The sequence below is a fragment of the Lathyrus oleraceus genome, chromosome 4 (genome assembly GCF_024323335.1).
Source record: "Lathyrus oleraceus cultivar Zhongwan6 chromosome 4, CAAS_Psat_ZW6_1.0, whole genome shotgun sequence".
Lineage (NCBI taxonomy): Eukaryota > Viridiplantae > Streptophyta > Magnoliopsida > Fabales > Fabaceae > Lathyrus > Lathyrus oleraceus.
In genome coordinates, this window is record NC_066582.1 from 436,077,887 (window position 1) to 436,104,028 (window position 26,142).

Consider the following 26,142-nt stretch of genomic DNA (forward strand, 5'->3'; position numbering starts at 1 on the left):
GTTGTAGACCGGGCAGCCAAGCCCATAGCACAGCGTAGACGCAAGCAATCGCCCGAAAAGGCAGAGGCTGCCGAGCGAGCTGTAAAAGACCTCTTAGAGGCAAATTTTATTTCTGAAGCCCAGTACACAACCTGGCTCTCTAATGTAGTCCTCGTTAAGAAAAATAATGGAAAATGGCGTATGTGTGTTGATTATACTGATCTTAATAGGGCTTGCCCGAAAGATGCTTTCCCCCTCCCTAATATAGACTCGCTCGTTGACAACTCTGCAGGTTTTAAACTCTTGTCCTTCATGGACGCATATAGTGGATACAACCAGATCCCTATGTCGCCCGCAGACAAGAAACACACAGCGTTCATGACCCCAACGGGCAATTACTATTACAACGTGATGCCGTTCGGGCTCAAGAACGCTGGCGCTACATACCAACGCATGATGAACAAAGTCTTCAAGGACGAAATAGGGGACATGCTCGAAGTGTACATGGACGACATGATCGTCAAATCACACGAGGAGATAACCCATGCTCGACACCTTACGAAGGTATTCGAGCAGGCGAGACAGTGTAAAATGAGGTTCAACCCCGAGAAATGCACGTTCGGAGTCCGGGCAGGCAAGTTCCTCGGTTTCTATCTCACCGAAAGAGGGATCGAGGCCAACCCCGACAAATGCCGGGCATTCTCGGAGTTTCCGACCCCGAAAACCAAAAAATCGATCCAGTCACTCAATGGAGTGCTCGCCTCACTCTCCCGTTTCATCGCCAAGTCCGCCCAGCACGCATTGCCATTCTTCAGACTCCTTCGCAAAGAGGCTACCTTCGACTGGACCGATGAATGCGAGCAAGCGCTACTCCATCTAAAGAAGGTTCTGTCCCAACCCCCGGTCTTATCACGGCCATCAGAAAAGGAAACCCTATACTTATACCTATCCGTGGCAACCGAGGCCGTCAGCGCCGTTCTAATAAGAGAAACCGACGAAGGACAAAAACCCATCTATTTTACGAGTAAAGCACTCCAAGGTCCCGAGCTCCGATATCAGCAAATCGAAAAGGTCGCCCTGGCCCTCATCAACACAGCGAGGAGACTACGATATTACTTCCTCGCACACACGATAAAGGTGAGGACCGACCAGCCAATCAAACAGCTGCTCGGGCGCCCGGATATGGCCGGGAGGATGCTCAAGTGGTCACTAGAACTCTCCGAATTCGACATACAATACGAAAGTAGGAAAGCCTTGAAAGCTCAGGCACTGGCCGACTTCGTCGCGGAGATGACCCACTGCCCGACTCCAGCAGAAAGCGCCCACAAATGGACGATCTTCGTCGATGGCGCCTCTAGCACATCAGGCAGCGGGGCCGGGATCATCCTCGAAAATGAAGAAGGGATCCTGATAGAGGTATCATTAGCGCTAGCGTTCCCAACATCAAACAACCAAGCCGAATACGAAGCCTTCCTCGCAGGCCTGAGGTTAGCCGAGGACCTGGGAGCAAAAGAGGTAAAAATATCCACCGACTCCCAGCTCGTGGCCTCACAAGTGCGAGGAGAATACCAAACCAAGAACGACAACCTCCTCGAGTACTTGTCCCTCGTCAAAGAAAAACTTGATAGATTTGAAAAATGGGAAGTTCAACACATACCCCGCGAGCACAACACACGGGCAGACGTTCTCTCCAAACTAGCCAGCACGAGGAAAAAGGGTGGGAATAAATCAGTAATCCAAGAAATCCTCCCTCGGCCCAGCATCAACAAACTACCGCCTCCACTCGAGGTCAACGCTATTGGAGATGCCCACTGTTGGATGACACCCATCTACAATTACCTCACACGAGACGAACTCCCGGCTGACCCGAAAGAGGCGACCACTGTCAAACGACGCGCATGCTCGTACGTACTCCTCGAAGGCAAACTCTACCGGAGAGGATTCTCCATCCCACTACTCAAATGCGTCGAGGAAGAGAAAGTCCCCGACATACTTGGAGAGATACACCGGGGAATTAACGCTCAACACCTCGGCGGACGATCGCTCGCACGAAAAGCCCTTCGAGCAGGCTACTACTGGCCGACCATGCAAAACGATTCGAAAGAGCACGTCAAAAGATGTGACAAATGCCAACGACATGCCGACATGCACCTCGCACCCCCGAACGACCTCAAATCACTGTCTTCCCCATGGCCCTTCGCGTGGTGGGGCATGGACATCCTCGGGCCCTTCGTCACCGGATCATATCAGAATAAATACCTCATCGTCGGGGTGGATTACTTCACCAAATGGATCGAGGCGGAGGCACTGGCTAAAATAACCGCGCAGAACATTCTCCGGTTCTTCAAACGCAATATCCTCGCTCGGTTCGGTATACCCCTGGCACTTGTCACAGACAACGGGACACAATTCACGGACGGAGGATTCCAGGACTTCGTCGCCAGCCTGGGCACCACGCAGCATTTCACGTCTGTCGAGCATCCGCAGACGAACGGGCAAGCAGAGGCGGCCAACAGGGTAATCTTACGCGGCCTCAAACGCAGACTCGGCGAGGCAAAGAGGGCATGGGTCGAGGAGCTACATAGCGTCCTATGGGCCTACCGCACGACACCACATTCCACCACCGGGGAAACCCCGTTCCGACTAACTTACGGCACCGAGGCAGTCATCCCGGTGGAGATACGGACGCCAACGAGGAGGACAGAGGAGCCCCTAGACGAGGAAATGAACGATGAGACCCTTAGAGCCGAGCTCGACCTAGTCGAGGAGATACGTTCCGAAGCAGCTCTCAGGGAAACAACCCTCAAACAAAAAATAGCACTACGCCATGACGCGAAAGTCATAAAAAGAGAGTTCCAGGTCGGCACCCTGGTCCTCAGAAGAAACCAGAAAAACCCGAGAGAGGGCAAACTGGCGGCCAACTGGGAAGGCCCTTACCGCGTCCGCGACAAAACGAGCAACGGGGCCTATTACCTAGAAAACCTACAAGGAGAACAACTCGCTCGACCATGGAACGCAGAAAAACTTAGACAATATTACAGCTAAGTACACCACGGGGAGACGTGGCAGGTACGGCCACGCTCTTCGTCCCCAAAACCCCAGGGAGGAACCACGAGACCCGGGAACGATCCGGGGTCACATAACAAACACAACCCTCCCCGACGGTTGGGATCTTGACCAAGACTCAACGTCGAAGTACCAAGACTGGCAGGGCACCCAGCTCGCGATGGGAGGACCCAAGCCTCGGGACCAGGGTTCGAACAACGGACCCGGGCTTCGATACCCACGGGCACAAAGCCCGACACTTCGTCGGTTCCCTAAACCGAGGAGATTAACAAAGTCGAGCAGAGTACGAATTCATACAAACAAGTATCAAACACAAACGAGCACAATGAATGATAACGAAAATATTCATACATTAGAAACGATAAAAGCGGCCGAAGCCAAGTACGCCCGAAGGCCATATTACAACGCCCGAAGGCCAAAATACATAAGGCACGCAGGCCATGATAACTAAAACATATAAACTAAGACTCCGCTCGGAGCACCTCTTCATCCTCTTCTTCTTCTTCTCCCCCCAGCTCCTCCTCCGCTTCAAACGGGCAGATAATCTCACCATCCCGGACGCAGCAGTTATAGGCCGACCCTTCTATCACCAACTCAGGGTTCAGAAGCCCGAGCTGCTCGACAGCATTGTCGAAACCCTCTTTGAAGCAGGCCACGAGATCTTGGTTGAGAGTCCGAATATGCCCTAGCAGCTCACCGCGCGAACCGAGGGCGCGTTCCTCCTCGGTCTCATCTGCCAGAGGACGGACCTTTCCCTCGAGAGACTCAACCTGAGCCCGTAGGCCAGCGTTGTCCTCGCTCAGCTTCTGATGGTCGACCACCTGCTCTTCCAACCTCGCCTTAGCGGCCTTCAACTGGTCCCTCTCCCTTTCCACCTCCTCCAACTTCTGGCTCAGCCCTTCCTGCAGCTGATGCTCTTCTTTGTAGTCCGACAGATCTTTAGATAGTCTTTCCTTCTCCGTCCGAACCTGCAAAAGGGCATCCTCCAGCGAGGCGGTGGAGACCGAAGCGTCGGTCATAACCATGGCCGTCTCCATCACCCGGATGACAGCAGCAATATCCCTGGCCAGATCTTTTCTCCGGGCAGCAGCGTCCTGGTCCAGAATAGCCTTGGCCTCAGGCGCAGGCACAACAATCGACTCCTCGGCCTTGAAGAACGACCGTTCCACATAGCAGGGAGGTAGAAGATAGCTGCCCGGTCCATTCGGACTTCCTGGAGACGACCTGGTGAGAGGACCAGCCGGACGCTTCCGTTTATGGAGGGGGGAAGCCGCTGGCGACGGACTGCTATCAGGAATGTTGATCGGGTTAGACCGAGGAGGAGAGGAAGGAATCACGCTCGCCGCCTGCGAGGGACCGACCCCGGCATCGCCAGCAGTCTCCGAGACACGGGCCACAGTTTTCTTCTTCTTCTTGGGCACCCGGTCAGGAGCGCCGACCTGATTCGCTAGCTTCAGCACCCGATCACGAGCATTGGGCATGGCACCTGCAAATAAATTACACACAAACATTAGCGACCGAAGTCATAAACAGAAATAAAAGCTAAACAAAGTCTGCCTACTCAATAACGCCAGAGCTTCCTCCTCGGTATCACACTCGAGCAGAGCCTTCGTATTGATATAACGCGTCTCGGTGATTAGCTCCCCGGCCTCATCCAGGTAGGGCACGCCCTGTCGATTCGCCCAGAACGCCAAGCTGAAGCTCTGCACGTAATCGACCAGCTTCTTGTACGCGAGCCTATCCTCCTCGCCGAGCATCGCGTACTTGACCCGGTAATGCGCCGTGGAGAGATCGAAATGATCACGCTGCCACCTCAGCGGTATCTTCGACATCAGCGTCTCCTCCCCGTTGGGTTCCCGTTGATAGTAGTATAGAGAGTGAAGGGCAGCCCGGGTAATCGGCATCACCACGTACCACCGGCTTTTGAAATGGCGAACAGAATCCTCGTACGTCTTGAACAGACGCACGGGCTGCTTGAAAGAAACCCAAATGTGGCGACCACGGGAACCGGACCTCTGGAGATGGAAAACGTGGAAGAAGAGAGCCCGGGCGCAACCAATGCCGAGGAACTGGCAAACTAACTCGAATGCCCGCATAAATGCGAGAGCATTAGGATGTAGTTGGGACGGCGCCAGCCGGAGCCACTTGAAGACCGACATCTGGAAGGAGTTGAAGGGCAGTCTAATCCCCGCCTCACGAAAAGCAAATTCATACATGGTGAACTGCTTCCCCGGGAAATGATGACAAATGCGGTCTTCTTCCTTGGGGGCGCAACAATACCAGTTTGGTGGATCCTCCCGGCTTATGGTCTCGACCATAGCGTGAGCAGTGATGGCCTCGTCACAGAAGTCTGACTCCTCCTCCAAGGGCTCGTCCGCAACCCAGGAGAAGTCGACCTGCCCGGAAGAGGAGGCGTGTTCGGTACCATCTCGGACACTCCCATCCCCGACAGGGAGACGAGCGATTGTCGCGTCTTCGGTGGAGGACCCAGAATCTTCCTTCCTCGGTCGTAAGCGCCCGGTAGCACCTGAAACGCAGACAGAAAGAGTGAATTCGACGTCATATCAAATCCACCCTTCCACCGCAGGTCAAGTGAAAGGGCGTAGCGGCGACGGACACTAACCGCGCTCAACTCGGCGGCGCGCGCATTCTATGGAGACCGGGCATAAACTTCATACAGCCTATGCAAGTATTGCCCAGCATATGAAGTTTATGCCCGGTACAGTAGGATCCCAACCCTATTTTCTACCATCTAATATACACCTACAGTCCACTACACTGTTCCTAAGTTAAACCTAACCACATTTCTACAAAAATAGCATGCGTTTGACAGAAAACAACAAGGAAAAACAGTGGGTCACGGTGGAAAATCATACCTGACATCGTTGAGTTGAAAAGGGTACGGTGGTTCAGATAGGAGGACGGGCGGAGACGGCGGTCCAGACGGTAGAGCGAGCAAACGAGAGAGAATGTGGAGAACTCCGGTGAACGTGTGAGCGAAAAAAGTGGAAATGAAGTTACTCAACCCCTTTTTATAGGGCTTGGCACGTGGACCAACACGCTAGGTCATCATTGCCTAGCCTGCCTACGCCGTCTTTGCACACGAAACGAAGCGACCCCACTAATTCTGAGACACGTCTATCAAAGATAAGAAGCTGAAACGACCCGAGCACCTATCCGTCTCCTCGACTCACCAAGACGCCACCTCCCCGCGTCATACCCGCGTTTATCACAAGGAAGGTGCAGACCAACCGATCACCTCCGTCCCCGACATTCCCGAAGAAAGGGTCGGGCATGAATAGGTCTGTTACGACCTCACCTGTCTAACGCTCAAGCTTCCCCATCGTCTCGAGGAACCCTCAGTTGGAACATAAGTCATCTCTCTGGCTCAGAGACTCGACTTGGGGGGCTCCTGTTCTGGACTGGGCCATGACCCTAGGCACGGCACGGCCCAATGCTCGCCAAGCCCACGTCCAAACGGCCATATCCACACGACCACGAGGACACGTCAGGTGGACGACCGTCCGCCCGACGAACGTCTCCCCGGCCCCTTAAACACGTGTCGGACAACGAGCGGGCCCTCCTCATACGATCTCCATCCACTCCCCGTCAACCCACGTCGCGGACACCTAAGTTATGTCGGGCAGAGCCATAACGGCATCTCACTCACCACGTCACCCAGCTCCCCTATATTGTCTCCTTAGGGATAGGGGCAGTTGGACCAGGGGGCAGACCTTGGTCTAGGTCTTAACGCTTCTTACGCGTCCCCTGGCAGCTCCTCCTTGGGCCTAGCTAATCCAGCCCATTAGGAGCCTTGGCCCAGCGCTGGGGGCTCACTATAAATACCCCTTTCATGGCAAAGGGGCAGGTATTCTAACTCACACTCTGATAACCTCATTCTGTACCTTTTCTGACTTAAGCATTGGAGCACCTTGCAGGTACACCCCCCCCTCTCATTCCATTCTCCGGCCCATTCACCAAGACCTTGGAAGGCCCTCCTGATCAGGTGAGATCAGTTTCTTTGAAATTTGATAAATGAACTTGTTTTTGTTTTTCTACTTTCTTCAAGAACATCGTGAGAGGAGAAAAGGTTAGTATTTGTTTTGTTTGTTATCATGGCATGGCCACATATCATCACACGATTGGCCATGTTGAGTTTTTTTTAAATGGATAAACGTTACAGCAGGAGAGTGTTACCTCATCTTTTTTTTTAATTTCTTTTTTTATTATTTTATTTATTCATCTTCTTTTAGATTAGGGCTTCTGTTGGTAAATGGGCTTTTGAGTCCAATAAGGATTTATTTTGAGTCCATTGTTTATGCTCTCATGTTCATGTACGCACCTTTGTTTGATTTTATTAATTATTTGTTAATTTTTTAGTGTAATTAATTAACTGTTTTTTAATAGATTATTTGATTAATTGTTGCATCGATTTCATTACATTATGATTTTTGAAGTTTAAATCCAAATTATTTTTCAAAAATCGTTTTGACGCATATATCCATTTGCGTGGTTTCATATATAGTTATTCCTACATGAATCCACCTTATGTTAGTTTAGAGGTAAATTCAATACTCTAAGTTTCGATATTTTTTTCTATTATAAATATTATATATAGTTTATCGAGTTGCTGGATTTCTCAATGCATTGCAAATTAAACTTTGTAGTATCATTTTTTATTGATTTCTTATAGAGTGATTCCTACATGAATCCATTTTAAGTTAACTTAGAGCTAAATTCAGTATTCTAGACTTTGGTTTGTTTTCGGTCCCTTGACTTTCTTATAATGAGCTCCTTGTTTACTTGTTTAATGGGCTTGTATTTTAATCGCTTTATTATATTTCCATTCTACTAAATGTACCCCATTCTCGTGATGTGTAAAAATCTTACCGCTTGCCTTTCTTTTTTTTTTCTTATTGCATTAGTCAATTGTTAATTTAAGATTAGTGTAAAATCAACTATTTTCAAAAAGAACAAAAAGATTAGGGTTGAAGTAATTTCCTCCTTCTTTCCCGAGTATTTGTGTGATGGTTGTACTTAGCCTACTGTTCGAATATTTTTCGTCACTTAGAGAAACACGACTTGATCCGTCACACAAATTTTACAATTAATCGATTGAAAAAGATTGGGGTGGAAGTAATTTTCTTCTCTTTTCCTGAATATTCATGTGATTGTCACACTTAGCCTATTGTTTAAATATTTGTCAATCACTCAAAAAAATATTCAAACACATTAAACTTAGCTTTTTTCGCCCCCGTGCGATCGAAACCCTTTTCAGAAAGAACATTGTTTAGTCCATTCTAATGCAAATATAAACTAGGCTAAAGACTCCACCGTGAGCATAGAAGCCAACGTTTGACCGTTAGAATGCAACCTAAAAATTTATTCACTAAAATAAATCAACAAACACTCATTTGCTACTAAGAACTACGTAGCTTTGAATTCTCCATCTCACATGGAGATACGTATGAGCGAGATCCAACGTCTCTTTAAGCACTCTAACAAAAAACACCAAAAATATCTTTGTCGTGCATGAACTACGAAGCTTTGAATTCCTCATTGTACCTAAGGATACGTAGGAACAAGACTCACAATCTTGTCAAGCACCTTAATACAAAAATCCTTTTGCGACCCATTTTCTTTCCCTTTTACACTTTTTATCATTTGAAAGAAACAAATAACATTAGCTAACATTCAATTGCAAATTTAACAAAAATGACCATGTTGAGTACAACGGACGTGAGGGGTCCTAATACATTCCCCTTGCGTAATCGACTCCCGAACCCGAATATGATTGAGACGACCATCTTCATTTTATTTTAAGGGACTTATAGATATTTTTCCTTTCCTTTTTTTGAATAAATCAAGTTCGGTGGCGACTCTGTTCGATATTATTTTCCGCGAGCGTGCGAACGCCTCACGAAGGATTGTATTTTTCGAGATGCCACACCGAGTGAACCTAACTTTCCTATGCCTTCCATGCAGCATTGTGGGTCTAGCTTTCATATTCCTTCCACATAGCCTTCTATCCAATATATGGAGCCAGATGGCTCTAACATTCCACATTCATCACCCATTCATACTACGCATGATAAGCAGAATGATGCGAAAGATACCAGTGCTCATGATCATGGAAATTCAACTGCTCCTAACACTGCTCATGAGGAGCGAATGAGGATGCACATTCTGAGAAATCAGCCGCAAATAATTAGGAAACATCTTGGAAGATTTGTCATTGAGCTCAAGGGAGTAACGTAAGTGTTTATGTTTTATATTATATTTTAAATTTGAGTTGTTTTTTTTAAGTAATACTAACTCAAAATTTTGTTGTTTAGCCTTGTGCCGTCACATCTTGCAGAATCGAGCATAACATAAGTTATTAATGAAAAGTATAAAAAGTTTTGTCTGACTTATGAAGCACTTTCTAGTGAAGACAAGGAACATTGGTTTAAGTTATTTCAAGTATAACTAACTAACTCAATTAAGTAATTATTATTTTAATTACCCTTATATTTATTGAGGTATTCATGATTATATTTTATTATTTTTTGAATTCATACAACAATGTAGGAGAAATGTTGTTGGGACATTAGAGATTATCACCAAATTAAGGAACATTTGCATTCAAAATGTGTTGCCCGATTATCTGACACGCTTAGGCGTGTTAGACTTAATTGGGAAAGAAAATGTTAATTCCCTTATTGGATAAGTGAATATGTAATTCAAGAGATTATTTCTCGTTGGAACTCGGATACCTTTAAGCAAATATCTGAAATGAAAAAAAAAAACCAAAGCATCTGAAGTTGGCGGCTGCAACTACACATCAGGCAATATTAGTGTTGCTGAAGTTGCACGAAGGATGGTAAAGTTATTTATGTTTTACTTAAATTTTCATTTAGATTTTAGATTAATTAAAACTGTTTTTTTTTACTTATTTTTTCATTTAACTAGAGTGACAAGTTGGGTAGAACTCCGCTTCTTACTGTGATCCATCTAGAGATTTGTATCAAGAGAAATGGAGAGTTTGTCGATGATCGCTCAAGAAACACTAAAGTAAGTTTTTCTTATATTTAGTCATTTTATTTATTTCTTTTATGTACCTAACTTATTTAAATTATGATAACATCTAATTTATGCACCATCACCAGGATATCCTGCTGATCCTAATGTAGACTTTCAGACTTGTTATGATGTTGTACGTAGGAAGAGGAAAAATGGGAGTGTATGATGCTGGAGGGTACACCAAAACTATCAAGCAGTGTGACAGGAGTTTTAGAATGAGACTTGCTGATGGAGATGGATCATTACGTCCACCTATATTAACCACCAATATGCTAGAAACTATGAGAAATTTAGTGCATACAGAAGTAGCATGCAAAACAACAACAAGAAATGCAGAAATGGAATAAATGAGGAGAAAAACGATGGAGTATGAGGAAGCAATGCGGTTGCAAATGAGCACGCACAGAGATTTGAATAATTTATGGTCTGACTGATTAACCAAGGTTCTTGTGGTGGATATGTAGGAGTCAGTGGATATGGAGGAGTTGATGAGGAGAAGGAGGAGGAAGAAGAAGACAATTAAATTTATTGGAATATGAAACTTTTAATATGTATTTTTAAATTTTACTTCAGAGGATATGAAGACTATTTATTTTTATTTCACCTTTAATCACGAATTATTTTACTTTATAATTTTATTTAAATTATATTTTAAAAAATTCAAAAATACTTATTTATTTTATATTGATGGTATTTTATTATAATTATAATAATATATTTATAATAAAATATATATAATACTTTTTTATACAATATTGTAAACATTAGCTAGGGGTTAAACCCCTAACAAATAATCAGTCAATTTTGAGGGGCTAATCCCCTAAAAAAATATCAAAACATAGATGCATTTGTCAGGGGCTTAGCCACTAGCAAAATACTAACATGCCGCGCCACCTAGCACGCGCCTACGCATGCGTGCCATTAGGAGGAAATTTAAGGATTATATTTTACGGGGGGCTTAACCCCAAGCTAAATAGCGACGTGGCAAGCCCCTCACAAATAATTTACGATGCCCTGTTTAGCTAGGGGACTTGTCCCCTCACAAATTTTTATTTTTTTGCAGGATTTTTTGCTTTAGCAATGGGTTTAACCCATAGCTAAAAATGTTTTTTCTTGTAGTGATTTCATAAGGCTTTATTTGGAAGTTTGGAAGGGAATGGAAGGGAGGAATATGAAAAAAGAGAATGATAGAGTGAAAATAACTGACGGATTTTGGAGGGTTTATTTTATTCATTTGAATTCACATATCACTACTACAAAAAAAAATATTTTACCTCGTTGGCAAAAGGGATTTTACATCAATTTCTAATGTGTGGTGACGAATGGCGTCATGAAAACCACTCACTTTGCCCCTTGGTTTTTATTCCACCGAGGGGACAGCTTTAAAGGTCATTGGTTTGATCCTCAACAACAACATTTTTTTATTTTCAAAACTATAAAGCGCACGACACATACCTCTCGATTTTTGTAAATATCTTAGGGAAAAAGAATATATTTACGTCGGTTATATATATATATATATATATATATATATATATATATATATATATAGAGAGAGAGAGAGAGAGAGAGAGAGAGAGAGATTAACCGAGAGATATAACCTATTTATTTGTCATTTATAAATTGTTTTAAATCTTAATTTTATTGGGTTGTATTTTTTCCCACAAAAACTTTAAATTTTGTGATAGAATCATAACATTTTATTGTATACATAATATAACTAAATATACACAGAATATCAAATTATATTGTTTACAAAACCAAATGCACACATATCCAAAATGGTACACCAAGAGAACCTCTACATATTTGAAAACATAATCATATAATGCTTACAAAACCTATAATGACATTTGGGATAAAGAAAACCTCTAGCAAGAGAACCTGCACATATTTGAACCTATAATGACAAAAACTTTATACAATACTTACAACAATCATTAAAAATTAGTCTTGTCGAGATTCATAAAAAGATAGGAAGACATTGATCCAACATGATCGAATATCATCTATATCTTCTTGTGAGAATGATGTTTGGTCGTTAAACACATATAATTTGAACAAACATTGAATTATGATAATCTAACAACAACAATATTAACTTAACAAATATAAATGAATTACATGTATATTGATAAAGCTAAAACCTTAACACATGAACTAATAATGCCTCCGGAGATAATATTTAACGTATGTCTCATAACATAGTATCCACATGAAAATCTGTTGGATTGTCTTCGCGATCACAAATTATTTTCATATAGTTCCTAATTAATATACACAAATCAGAAATAATACATTAGCGAAAATAAAATAATATCAAAAAGCAGAAGTAATACTTACTTTTGGAAAAAGGAACCTTGACTTTCTTCCTTTTAGATTACGTTTCACAAAATTGTATCCCTCCATAGCTTTACATGTTGGTAAAAAATAAACATGAATAAAAACTATTCAAAACTAAAGATAAAATTTGAGTATTACAAATAATGTCACTTACCCGCTCAAAACATCATGCATCGTTTCATCAAGATTATAGTGTAACGAGAATAAAATAATTAACATTTAGAATAATTAATGGTGTGTATAAAATTTAATTATAAAAGAAAACAAAAGTTAATATATACTTACGCATGATAAAACGGTCTCAAGTAACATTCTTTGTTCTCATCGACCAATTTATTATGTATGCATATCTTGATAGTGTTTTCTCCATTATGTCGAAATTGAATATTGAATGGATCTAATAAATAATACTTTCTTAATTCTCTTTCAACACACATCTCACACATGGACCTAAAAGTTAATGTAAAAGTCAAATTGTGATGTTAAAGTATGAGAACAATGAATATAAATTCAAATCACCGTAAAAATTGTATTTATAATCACCACAATTGTAGTACGATCATGTCAAACCAATCATCTTCCTTCAAAAATTTCATAACATAACTCTTATTAAGTATAAAACCATGTTCTGGTTCATGTTTAATGTAAACTCATATATGTCTGGCATCTCCTCTATCATCCCTGACAGTCTTTGTGTGTTATATAGTTGAGGTAATATAGTGTCAATATTGTGTTTTGGGGAAGAACAACTACCTTTCTTACTTGCACCATCCATAACAAATTCCTCAGCTACTTTCTCAGGTATGTCTAACTGGTCTGAATTTGAGTCAATGAGTACACCCCTTGATTTCAATTGCTACATCATAAAAATAATTGAAACAAACTACAAAAATTTAAATACACAAATAAGAATAATAGCATATAATATAATTTTTACAACTTATACTTACCTCAATCACATTGCGGGTACACGTCTCCTGCACTTCCTCTAATAACTTCTCTCACTTTTGCTTAGTCAACCTCTCTCAATCATCCTAGAACCTCTATATCACCCCCTGTAACAACCTCCTCCACTCCTCCACATGCACCCTCTTACGTTCCTCCTGAGTCCACTTCTCCAGCGCCTCTTGAATCTACTTCTCTCGCTCCAACTCTAATACTTCTTGTAGTTTATCCCTCACCCTTTAATCATCTATCTCTTCAATTTATTCTTACGTTTTACTTCTTTACTTGTCTGCGATGATCCAAAATATAACATCAAGCCAACGCCTCTTCAAAGACCACAGACACGCCCACCATTCCCCTCGAGTCCAATCACTTATACCAAGATGTCATGACGTTCTCATGGAACAATGATACCATATTTGCATTTTTTAAACCAAAAAAAGATACAACACACATTAAAGTTCATCTTTACCAAATTGAATTAAATAAAATAAGTAATTTTGAAAAAATATATACTTACATGTTTTATGCCACTTCACGTGTAGCCTCTGATGTGAACTCGCTTCCTGGTCTTTGACGTTCCCTCTTCAATTTATCATGGCATGATGATGGAGATTGTTGCGATCAAGGCTTCTAAAAGGATATCCAAAATCTCGTTGTCTTTGTTTTCTTTTTTCATTAATCAATTTTTGGGTCATTTTATCATATCCTTCAGGAGAGAATCTATGTGGATAAATATTTTCAGCTCTATTATCCTTTCCTTTTTGGCTATTAGCAAAGTAGTCAAGAGTGGTATGAGACTTGACAAAACCCTTCCAAACGTTCTTATCAATATACAAATACTTCACGTATGAAAGCTGTAAGTTATTCTTTGGATTTATAATATACTCATTTGTGAGTTGTGTCTCAAAGCCCCTCCAACGTTCTCCAACATATCCAATCCATTTCTTTCTCACCATATCATCCTATAGAGCAATAAACACGCCATAGGTTTACATAATAGATTTCATATTAGTATTAAACCGAAAAAGTAAATGGTCATCTATACAGTTCAATTCACTATCAATGTCGTGCCAATTATTTATCAAAATACTGACTTTGCTTCTACCTTGTACTACCATGTAACCCCTAAAACGATCACCTTATTCACCATAAGCCTTACCAATTCTAAGATAAATTAACTAGGAAGCGAACACCGCTTTCATGGGATTTTTTCATCTTGGTCAACATCTTGGTCCTCTAGTTTTTCTTTTACTTTTAGTATTATTAGAAATTGTAGAAAAATTTATATGATAAGTGTTGGTCGAATCGCCCATGTTTGTGTAAATTAAGAACTATATTACTCAAATCAACAAATTATCTATCAAAATACATATGAATTATACTATACTCATGGCACACTTTCTAAGAGCATGCATTCAACATATTTTAAACTAACACTATTCATGAAAAAAAATATTTCAAGAAAAATAACATTTCAATGGTCAGTATATAATACCATTTACTCAAACTAACACTATTCAAGAAACACAAAATTGTTATTAATATCTCAGTGGTCAATGAAACCATTTTCTTAAATTAACACTATTCAAGATAAACAACATCTATATCAATATCTCATTGGTAAGTGACATCATTTTCTCAAACTAACACAAGAAAAAGTTAGTTACATACCAATAACATAGGTAACTGAAAAGTTAGAGTCTAGTTATGTGAAGTATCCATACAAAAGAACATACACGTCAGATTTTGGGAAAATATGAGAGAATAGATTAATTAAAAAATAAAAACATATAAAGCGCCATATTCTGAGAAATTTATGTAAAAGAACTAACACATAGGTTTTTGAGAAAAAGGAAAAATGACAACTGAGAAATAGTAACGCTTGTTTCCTAAGGAAATTGAAAAATAAAATAAATAGAAAATGTACTATCTAGAATTCGAAGCAAGGTCCCAGATAGATAGATTGCATCGGTTTTGGGAATAATCGAGGGTATAAGCTATATATATATATATATATATATATATATATATATATATATATATATATATATATATATATATATATATATATATATATATATATATATATATATATATATATATATATATATATATATATATATATATATATATATATATATATATATATATATATATATATATATATTAAAATTAATTATGATGGTCACATGACATATACCTTGGTTATTTGTTGGTCGAAGTGAAAGTTTTGTCATAAAATATATTATTTATAGTAGTGAATAGATCAATTGGGATTCGAGTGTGAGTTGTTAATTCTCACACTTATGAGAGATATTGTTGGGATTCAAGTGTGAGTGGTTAAGTCTAACATTTACTAGAAATGGAGGAAATGTTAGTTATATAAGAGAAATTACCCATATTTCCACTGTCTTAAGGTTTTGGGTGGATTTGTGGTGTCAAGGTCTTTTGGATACTAAACGTTTAATCCATTGACACTTCCGATGTTCCCCTGACTCCCCAACAAATGTTATTCATGTCATGGTTAGATTTAGTGGCAGAGCGAAAGTGGGATCCTAGTATGGATTAAGGCTAGTGATGTGGGTGACTCCCACTTGTGGGAGAGATTGCTTGGATTCAACAAGTGTGAGTGGTTAAGTCCCACATTTACTAGAAATGGATGAAATGTTATGTATATAAGAGAAATGGCTCATACATCCACTTCCTTAAGATTTTGCATGTATATGTGGTGTCACAGTCTCTAAAATCTTAAACACTTATACTTACTACGCTCTTCTGACTCCCCAACAAAATCAGTACTAGATCAACACAAAGTTCTAGTCGTGTTTTCAATTACCCATGAATGTTTACACAAACATCTGATCCTCAATGTTGGTAGTGTTTTGATGTATTAAAGGTCTTATTGGATTGACTTATTCATGCTTATATATTACATAAGTATTTGTGAGGAATTTTAAAAGTGCTTATGGAAACAACTTATGCCATGTTCATAAGTTGTTTTAAGTTTATTTCTATAAGCAGTTATATGATAAGTAGCACGTATATGATAAGTTCTTGTGCTATATGCATTTTATTAAACTATTTTTCCAACAAAATCTAGAATTGTTACTTTATATCATGAACTTATGCCAAAATAGCATTGCATATGATTTTGATGCAAGAATTACAAACACAAGAAAAACCCTACTTTAAGCCTATATAACCATGACCTTAATCATGTTATACATAAATGTAGCTTACTTAAGGATGCCTGTGAATCATTTTCTCCTAAAAGCACACTTTCTAAAGGAGTAAAGTGTGAGCTCAGTGAAGCATCTCCACCTACAAAATGCAACACGAAAAGAAAAATACCCTTGAGTGTAACCCACATTGTAGAAAATATAGGAAAGATTTCTATGACAAGTGAGAAAAATAGCAAAGAGTGATAAAATAGATTACATGGTAACTGTGATATTGTGATGACCTCTCGGCAAATCTATCGATAATGCTGAGTAATAATAAAATTGTTGGCTTAACGAGGATTGTAATTTAATAAGAAAATCATGTGCGGGGGGGGGGGGGGGGGGGGGGGGGGGGGGGGGGGGGGGGGGGGGGGGGGGGGGGGGGGGGGGGGGGGGGGGGGGTGTTAGAAAATTCGTTCTAAAACGAGAAATTAAAACAATGAAATTCAAGAAGAGAAAGACGATTAAGTCTTTTATCGAATCCTCTTATTTTTACTTGTTGATGAACTGTGTATTTATTTAATTTCAATTAAATTGTTATCCCACTTCAAATGAACAAAACTAGTGCACTCAATTCCTTGGTGTGCGACTCACGAATTTATATGATAGTCCCTTAATTTATTAGGCCAAGTCAAAGTTAAATTAGGTTTTCTAAGTGTAGTACCCCAAAATTTGCCCTCCATTTTACTTTTTTACCTAACCCGGGGTTCGAGACCTTTGGTTATTACTTGACACTTGAAACTTTGACCTGGCTAAACCCTTGCTACATGGTTTATTTTGGTTGGTTCTAAACATGCTTGCATTCATATTCCACTCCATCTCATTGGATTCAAGTCACTCCATCCATTAAGCTTCATTGATCCAAAGCTCATTGGTTCTAATCGGGTCATGGTGCCATTTTTGAACATGCATTTTTAATCATAGAGATCCATTTCATCATCTTTTTGCATACGTTGACTTCTGATCAACTAGTTGACCAAAGTCAACTTATCATACTTGACCATGACATTTAGCATAAATATCAACTGTCATTTCGTCATTGCTTCAAATTGATTTTAAATTCAAATTGATTGTATAAATTTCATATTAATGGACCATGATTGCCAAATTAATAGTTGACACTTTCATTCATTCATTATTATGTCAAAAATTCAGCATAAGGATTATAATTTATTTCACATGTTAAGCCCACGACTCAAAATTAACATCTGATTCCACTATTTCTTTTTTACCAACAATTATCCAATTTCCATATCCATTTTGTGAATCATTTCTCTTACCCAAATGCTACTATGTCCATATCCATCAAAACCCATTCACCTAAATGCCCATTTTCCATATCCAACACAAACCAAATTACCTTCTCAATACATAAACAATATGAACCATGTTCATTGAGCTTTTCATTTCCCAAATTTCTTAGAAGTTAATCACCGACGCATAACATTGGATCATCATAAACCGACTTGAACCACACACTTTCATTTTTCGGTTCATGTTCATTTCTAACCTGCTTCCAAATATCAATCACTTTTGTATTTCAATTTCACCAATCATATTCAATCACACAAATCCATTCTATTTCCAAGGTTACATCACCATTTGTTTTATATAACCCCATTACATACATTCCATCCATAAACCTTTAATGCATTACATTCCATTACAAATTTTCAAAACCAAATTCTTTACGATTTCAAACCTAACATTCCATTACAAATTTTCAAAACCAAATTCTTTACGATTTCAAACCTAACATTAAAATTCCAAACACCATTTCGCTATTACAACTCTAACTCCATTCTAATTCCAAATACATTTGCATTTGAACCGAAAATTGCATTACAACACTTTATGCCAATACGTAAACCATACATTTAAAACAATGTCAATCCATCTCAAGAGTCACAAAAATTATAGGGAGACTAAATCCAAGTAAGTCCTAACATGCTAAAATAATTTCCACGACATCCATTGTCATTCAAAGACCAAGTTAGTTTCCCTTCCATGAACTACCTGTAAAAACCATTGCCAAAATCAGCTCTAATACTTCATAGCATGTGCAACAAACTCATCATTTCAGGCATTTGCATTCATAGCCATGGCTTACCAAAATACATTGTGAAAAATAATTCACTCACCAAACAAGCAAGGCATACATTACAGTGCGTTAACAATTACTCATCGCATAGCTTCATCCTTTTAATTAACAAATCAATCCTAATTAATTACCTAATTTCAAAACCTTTCAAGAGGCTTCTAGCTAACACTTAACCTAAGCCAACTTCTAACAACTCTCACAACTTTAACTCAAATAATCAACTACCAAAATCGGAAATTTGAGAGGATACATGCGCTGGCCGGTCACCTTAATCCAATGGCCGTTCGCAAACTTCAAACCTGCATCATCCATTTGAAACGACTCTTCTAGTTAACCCACCAACCAATCTGTAACTAACATTTAGCCAACATGAAATTGCAGCAAGTTAATAAAACATTCTACCATAGAAATGTGAATGCTCATACCTTCAAACCAATTCAACTTGTGGACAACTTCAATTCATAGCAAGATAACTTTTACCTGCAAGAATCCGAGTGCAGTTAAAATCAGCCACCAGAAAATTCCAATTAAAAAAGCAAATTAATTTAAATATTGACCCTGCAAGTTCTATTTCGTCCTTCGGGTTTATGACAGGGTCGGTTCCAAGATAACTATAGCGGGTAAAACATCACTAACGGAACCACATTCACAACAGGGGTCCCTTTTAACAATTTGTATAAGGTTCCATTCGGCCGTTGCACCTCCCGCGGGTCAGATACACCCCCTTTGGCCCTTAATCCTGCGCTTGGGCCTGAAGCCTCCAAGCTCAACCGCTTCTGGTTATTGCACATTAACCTTTGCTTCGGCCTGCACCCCCATTTTCGGGTGAGCCCAAGTTCTGTTGTTTTTTGTATTAGCTTAATTAATTTACTTAGATATTAGGATTAGGTTAATACTTAGGCTAATTAGCTTTTGGTTGGTTTTGACATGAAAGTTTTAAAATCAAATTTAGAATTTTAAGATCTCATTAGATTGTAATCAAGATTTGTTAGGATTAATTAGATATCAATTAGATGAGTTTTTATAATTCTAGAACCAATTAGGATTTTAGATCTTTGATTAGTAATTAGGATTTTAGAACTTGATTTAGAATTTAGAAATAATTAGGAGTTTTAGATGTTAGGCTTCTATATTGGGTTAGAATTTAATTAGAAATTGATTCGAAATATTTTGATTAGACATTCGAATTTCTTTAGTTTTAACTAGTTGTTTACTAGATCAAATTCTAGGATTTAGAATTGAACTTAGAAATAGTAGGGTAATTAGGTTAGATAATCCTTCTAAATTTTAGAATAATTAGATCCACTTTAGAATCTAATTGAGTTTAATTAAAATTTCATAATTTGAGTTTTAATGCAATATTTTTGAAATTGTGAATTGACTGTTTTATCCCTAGGTGTAGAAATGGTCCATCGTGGCATGTTCCTTTAAATTTTTAGCTTAGAATTTTAATCAAGTTTTTGACTAACAAATGCATGTTCTCTTAGGACTAGAACTTGACATTAGAATTTTAATCAATTCCTAACAATTGCATGTTCCCTTAGAATTTGTACATAGAATTTTAATCAAGTCTTTGACTAAGCATGACATGATCTCTTAGGGTAATTCGACCAAATCCTAACCATTAGATTAAGTTATATCCTAGTTTCTTAAATCATTTCAACCCCATGATTTAAATTGATCAAAAGCAATTTTGATCAATTAAATCCTTTGAACTTGTATAATCCCACGGTCTAATTTGAATGACCAAAAGACCCTTGGTCGTTTAATAAGACTTTTTCTCTAAACTGTAGAGCTCGAAGCCTCAAGTCAGATCCTCGATCAAGGCATCCTCAGTCATACCAAGCAGTGGATTATACAAGTGCTTCAAAGGTGGCAAACTACAAGAGCTTGTTAAATCAAAGTTGGAATTGTGCGCCATGAGCCTTAAGTAATAGAGAAGGAGTGAGACTGGAGAATTCCTACCCCCATTATGGGTATCTTTGGGTATGGGACGAATGACCCAGCGCTCATCGTATTCACCTCTATTCATAGACTTTAGCACGATTCTAATCATACGATTGGCAAGTCTTTCCCTCTTCACAAAGAAAAGCAAGGACTACATCAACAAACTATCAATCATGAATCAAGTTGTACGACACGAACCTTAAGCGATAGAGAAGGAGTGGGACTGGAGAATTCCTACCCCCATTCTGAGTATCTTTAGGTATGGGACGAATGACCCAACGCTCATCATATTCACCTTTATTCATAGACTTTAGTGCAACTCGAATTGAACGATTGATAAGATCTTCATCAACACAAGAAACAACGACAAAGTTTCTCCTCTCTCAACTTGAAAGTTAGGATGAGAATTACATGCCATGAGCCTTAAGTGGTAAAGAAGGAATGAGACTGGAGCTTTCCTACACTCATTCTGGATATCTTTGGGTGAGAGACGTTTGACTCGTTGCTTATCGTATCCACCTTTACTCATAGACTTTAGTGTGATCCTTATCAAGTGACTATCAAGTCCATTCCTTTCTCTCATTCAATCATTCAATCATATTCTTTTGCCTCCTTAATCACCTTGTTTTCAGCCCTAGTTGATTGAACTACGAAAGCTCTGATTTCCTTATTGCACTATAAGGATACGTAGGCAGGAGAACCCAGATTTTTCGCGAGCTATCTTATCTATTGCTACCCTATTTATTCAATCATTCTTCATTCATTCAATCTATACCATCTCTTTGAGATTAATCAAACTTCTTCTTAGACTCTTTGTCTATCCTTCTAGGACGATTTAACGACATTCCACCTTATCAATCGAGAGTTGTGTTGCACGTCACCCAAACATTTAATTCATTATTTTTGGCTAAGACGCCACTTTGCTCTTCGATTCAGAGTCTATCCCTTTCTTGGATCCAAGATACTATTCTGATTTGATCTCGAATTGTTTGTTCCCCATCCAGTGGTATATTGTTTCCTTGTACACAACAATACTTTCTCTTGGGCCCCGCTTTTACCCTTTGAGACGTTGTAGCACCAATTCATCTTGTGAATCAAGAGTTGTTTGGCTCGTACCTAGACATTTTATTCATTCCTTTGGTTGAAAGGCTTGTTTACTATTTGATTCCAAGTTCCCTCCAGTTGTGGGTTCCCTTGATACAATTCTGTTGGTATAAGTTATACTTTTCATCACTGTATGTCTCTCTTTTCCTATTCTCGTGGTTCCGAACTACAATTTCTCTGAATTTCTCATTGCACAATGAGAATACGTAGGCACGAGGATGTGAATCCTTGGCGGGCATACTTCTAATTATTCCTCCTTCCGCCTTAGGTCATTAGTCATACCTTTCACTATTCATTACCTACCTTCGATCATAAATCGTTCAACTAGTGACATATTATTCCTTTGACATCGAAATACACTTTCTTTGGAATTCCATATACACCCTTTTAGAACGCCTCACATAAAGTCCGCATTTCTATCTAGAGTTGTTTGGCCTGTCACCCAGACATCTCTATGGTATAAATCTCATTTATCTTATGGATTCCAATACACCTTCACCTTTCGATTTCAAACAATACTTCTTCAGTCACTTATCACCAGATATTCATTTCTGTGACTTCGGTCACTTCACTCCATTCATCTCCATGATGCATTCATGATCTACCTTCATTCACTTCATGTGATATACCTATTCTTTGAGCCAAATACACTATACCTTGGTGCTCCTTCTTGTGTCACCTTGTGAACCAAGAAATGTTTGGCTCCTACCCAAACACTTAATTCTCCTAGTTTTCGGCTATACCATATAATGGCAGATGCTTCCGGCTAGTCCACATATTGGTCAACGTGAGTTTACTCTTGGGTTCATGTTTCACCCTTGTTGGAGTTCAAAACACTACTGTTTAGTTTAGACCGTACTTTCTATCATCATTCTTTTCACCTCCCGCCTATAGTTCCGCGAACTACGAAGCTATGAATTCCTCATTGCACTATGAGGATACGTAGGCATAAGGGTCCCAATCCTCACCGAGCACTTTATCTATTTCTTTTCCTTTTCCCATTCTTTTGCGATTAATCCTTAGATATAACACTTATTCGAGCGAGACCAATCAAAACGGTTCCCATGGAGTACCATGGATGTTAGGGGTGCTAATACCTTCCCCTTGCATAACCGACTTCCTTACCCAACATATCTCTTTCCCCTGAGTTTTATCAATGTTTTCCCTTCCCTTTGGGGATAAATAAAGTTCGATGGCGAGTCTGTTGTATGTTCGAGTGTGCGATACGTTCGGGTATATTTCTGCTAGCTTCATTAAGTGCATTAATTCTTAAGCAACAACTTCTAATTATCTATCCCTAGTTAATTACAAAGTCGGATGAATGGTCTAGATCAAATAAGTAGGCCAATGCTCAGAAATCCCTAAGTATCTAAATCAATTCGTACACCCGTAAGTGGCAAAAAGAATTAAACTCAAGAACAATTTAAATAAAGATGATATTCACAATAAAAGTCTCAATAAATCTCAAACACACATATGATCCAACAAAGTAAAAATAAGGTTCATCACAAAAAGACCTAGTCTAGAGAAACTTAGCTACTCATTGATAAATTAACAAATATCATGAGTTGATAAGTATTCATCATCAAAATCGATGGAAGAATTGATCTCCAATATTCTCCAAATTCTCCCATTGAATATCCCTAGTCGTCACTTTATCTCCTAGTTTTAGAACCCTTGAAAAAGTGACCAAAAGTAGTTTTAAGTAGAAAATTGCATGTCAGTCAAAATGTGTTAAACTCGAAAATCAATCAAAATATTTAATTTAATTTAGTTTTGCTTATTTAATTATTTAATTAATTTATATGTTTTTATTTGGATAATTAGTGAATATATATGTGTTTTGTGGGTTTTGGAGATAGTTAAGGGAATTGTAGAAATTAATTAGACTAATTTTAATTAATTTAAGTGGAGAGGAATGATTAAAAATAATATTGGGAGGAAATTTAGATTTAAAATAAAAATAAGATTGTATTAGAAAAATAAGTGAAATAATATAATTTGATGGATAATTGAATTATTAGAAATTAAAAAAAAATAGAAGTTAGTAAGAGGAGTAAGGGAAAAATAGGGAATATGAAAGTAAGTTGAGGGTAATAAGAGAATAACCTAATTAGGGGAATAAAGTTTTGGTTTAATAGAAAATATTGAGGGTTGAAACTTTTACATAACGTATTATTTTGGAACAAGAGAAAAGAGGCAAGGGAGACAACCTAGAAGAAAATATCATTGTTGAGAAACTTAGAGCTTGCTTTGCTAGAAATCCAAGGTAAGGGGGAGATTACTCTTCTATGGGTGTATATTGTATGGAGATGTTAGCTAAAAAAATTGACAGAACGGAAAATATCAGCATAAGCATAAGTCAAGGGCAATTAGATGTTTGATGACATGTGCATTGTTGAAGTCTCGAGTGGGAAAAGTGGGACATTAATTTTTGGAATGCGTTTGGAAGATGTTTCAACATCAACATTTTGAAAGCAACATGCGCGTCTAAGTGATGGTTATTTGAGTGTGCAAAGATGTTATGTTCAAAAATCAGTAACTACTTCTTAGTTTTATCCTGAAGACACGCGGAATGGAATGCATGGGCGAAATGCATGCAGAAGCTTGTTTGGCTAAAGCTGAAGAATGGAACGTTAGGGATCAGTTATTTCATATTAGTATTAATAGAGTTTCTAGAGTTAGAATTTAGGGTGTTCATTTGATTTCATCACAAAATCTCAGATATACTCAAAGTACCAACGTTAGAGAAAAGAGTTTTACTGAGAGAATGTATGAATCCTGAAACACCACCTTTATTTAAATGCAAACTTTTCAATTCCTTTTATGATTTTTGCCCAACTGCATTCATATTTATTTTACTTGCATTGTCACTTTATTTTTTTCATACAACACTCTTGTTTTTCATTACAGTCGAAGTTACGCTACTTATATTTTTCTACAACTATTTCGACCACGTCGAAATTAGCATTTTCTCAACCTACACTATAAAAGTACAATTTTTTAGTACTATGTCCTAGGATTCTGTAGTTGATACTGCAAGTAACCTTTAAATAAGAGACTAGCAGTTGTTTACCAAATTTTAGTGTAAACAAATTGGCACGCCCAGTGGGATTTGTGCTAAACTTTTATTTACTTAGATACACATAAGTTTCTTTCATAAACTTGCGTTGTGTTCATAAATTATTCTGGGTAGTTTGCATGTGTTTAAGAAGTGGAAAGTCTTTACCAAAAATAATGCGTTCCTCTATAGATAACACTAGTGCATATAACAATCCTTAGAATGTAGTAAAATAACCAGTCAGGTGGACGGTTGAAGATATGGTCGTGTCAACGCCTGTTAGGACAACAACTCTGGTGGTGTCATCGACACCAGTTGCACCGGTGCCATCACAGGGGGGGTAACACCCCCACCATAGTCAAGAAATATCATGTTCAACCCTACGGTCGCAAGGCCTTTGTTTGGGTTCTCAATGCCAATGAACAATAGGGATTACCTTTATGGTATGCCAACATCGATGATGGTTGACCCACACACTAACATGTCAACTTTTAGTGATAATGCAATAGAAATTGTCTCGTCGTATAACCCATAGAACGCCTCGGCGTTGACCATTAATAATATGGTTCGACCGAGAGGGATATGTTATATCCCCCAAACAACGCCATCATTGAATACCACTTCCATGATGGATATGAGGCAAGAAATGGACAAGAGTAACCTGGAGTTGGTTAGCACTCTCACCCCAAAAATGGGGACAATTTTTAATTCGATGATTACAAACACAAACCAAACCTATTAACTATTGAAAAACCAAATTGGGAAAATAACTAAAAAAATTGGCACACCCCAAATTCCACCTCGACCAACTACCCAGATATCAAATGTTGGGCAAGTAAAAATGCCTGAAAACAGGATGGTGTAGGAAAATGTAGGCCAAAATCAAGGATTTTGACCTGAACCAATCCCAAATAGGGAGGAAGTAGAATACTTAGGTCAAGACAATCCCAGACCCCTGATGGTTCAGAGGAACTAAGATGCGGACCAGGTTTTTCAAAATGTTCAACAAGACAATTTTGCTCGGCATAATAACATAGCCAATGTGGACGAACAGATCTTGACCCAAAACGGCCTTAATGTGGGACTCCACAGGCCTAAATTCATTTCCCCTTTCTTAAAGTATGTTCGACAAATGGAGTTACTCAGGGGTTGGAAAGTTCCCAAAATCACTAAGTTCGCTAGTGACACTAGTGAATCGACAACCGAACATGTCGCCAGGTGCCAAACTGAAGCGGGTGACATTACGAACAACGAGAATTTAAAAATGAAGTATTTTCTAAATTCACTTACAAAGAACGCCTTCACTTGGT

The 26,142-nt window shown here is 39.1% G+C and overlaps 1 long non-coding RNA gene across 1 annotated transcript; it reads right to left on the reverse strand.

The window, feature by feature from the left end:
- Positions 1-18,257: 18,257 nt before the first annotated feature.
- On the reverse strand, positions 18,258-19,511 carry LOC127135640 (uncharacterized). Its single transcript, XR_007808629.1, has 4 exons — positions 19,278-19,511; positions 19,146-19,200; positions 18,988-19,067; positions 18,258-18,635 (listed from the first exon to the last, which is right to left on the reverse strand). It is a non-coding gene; the product is annotated as an uncharacterized LOC127135640 (long non-coding RNA).
- Between the last annotated feature and the right edge of the window lie 6,631 nt (positions 19,512-26,142).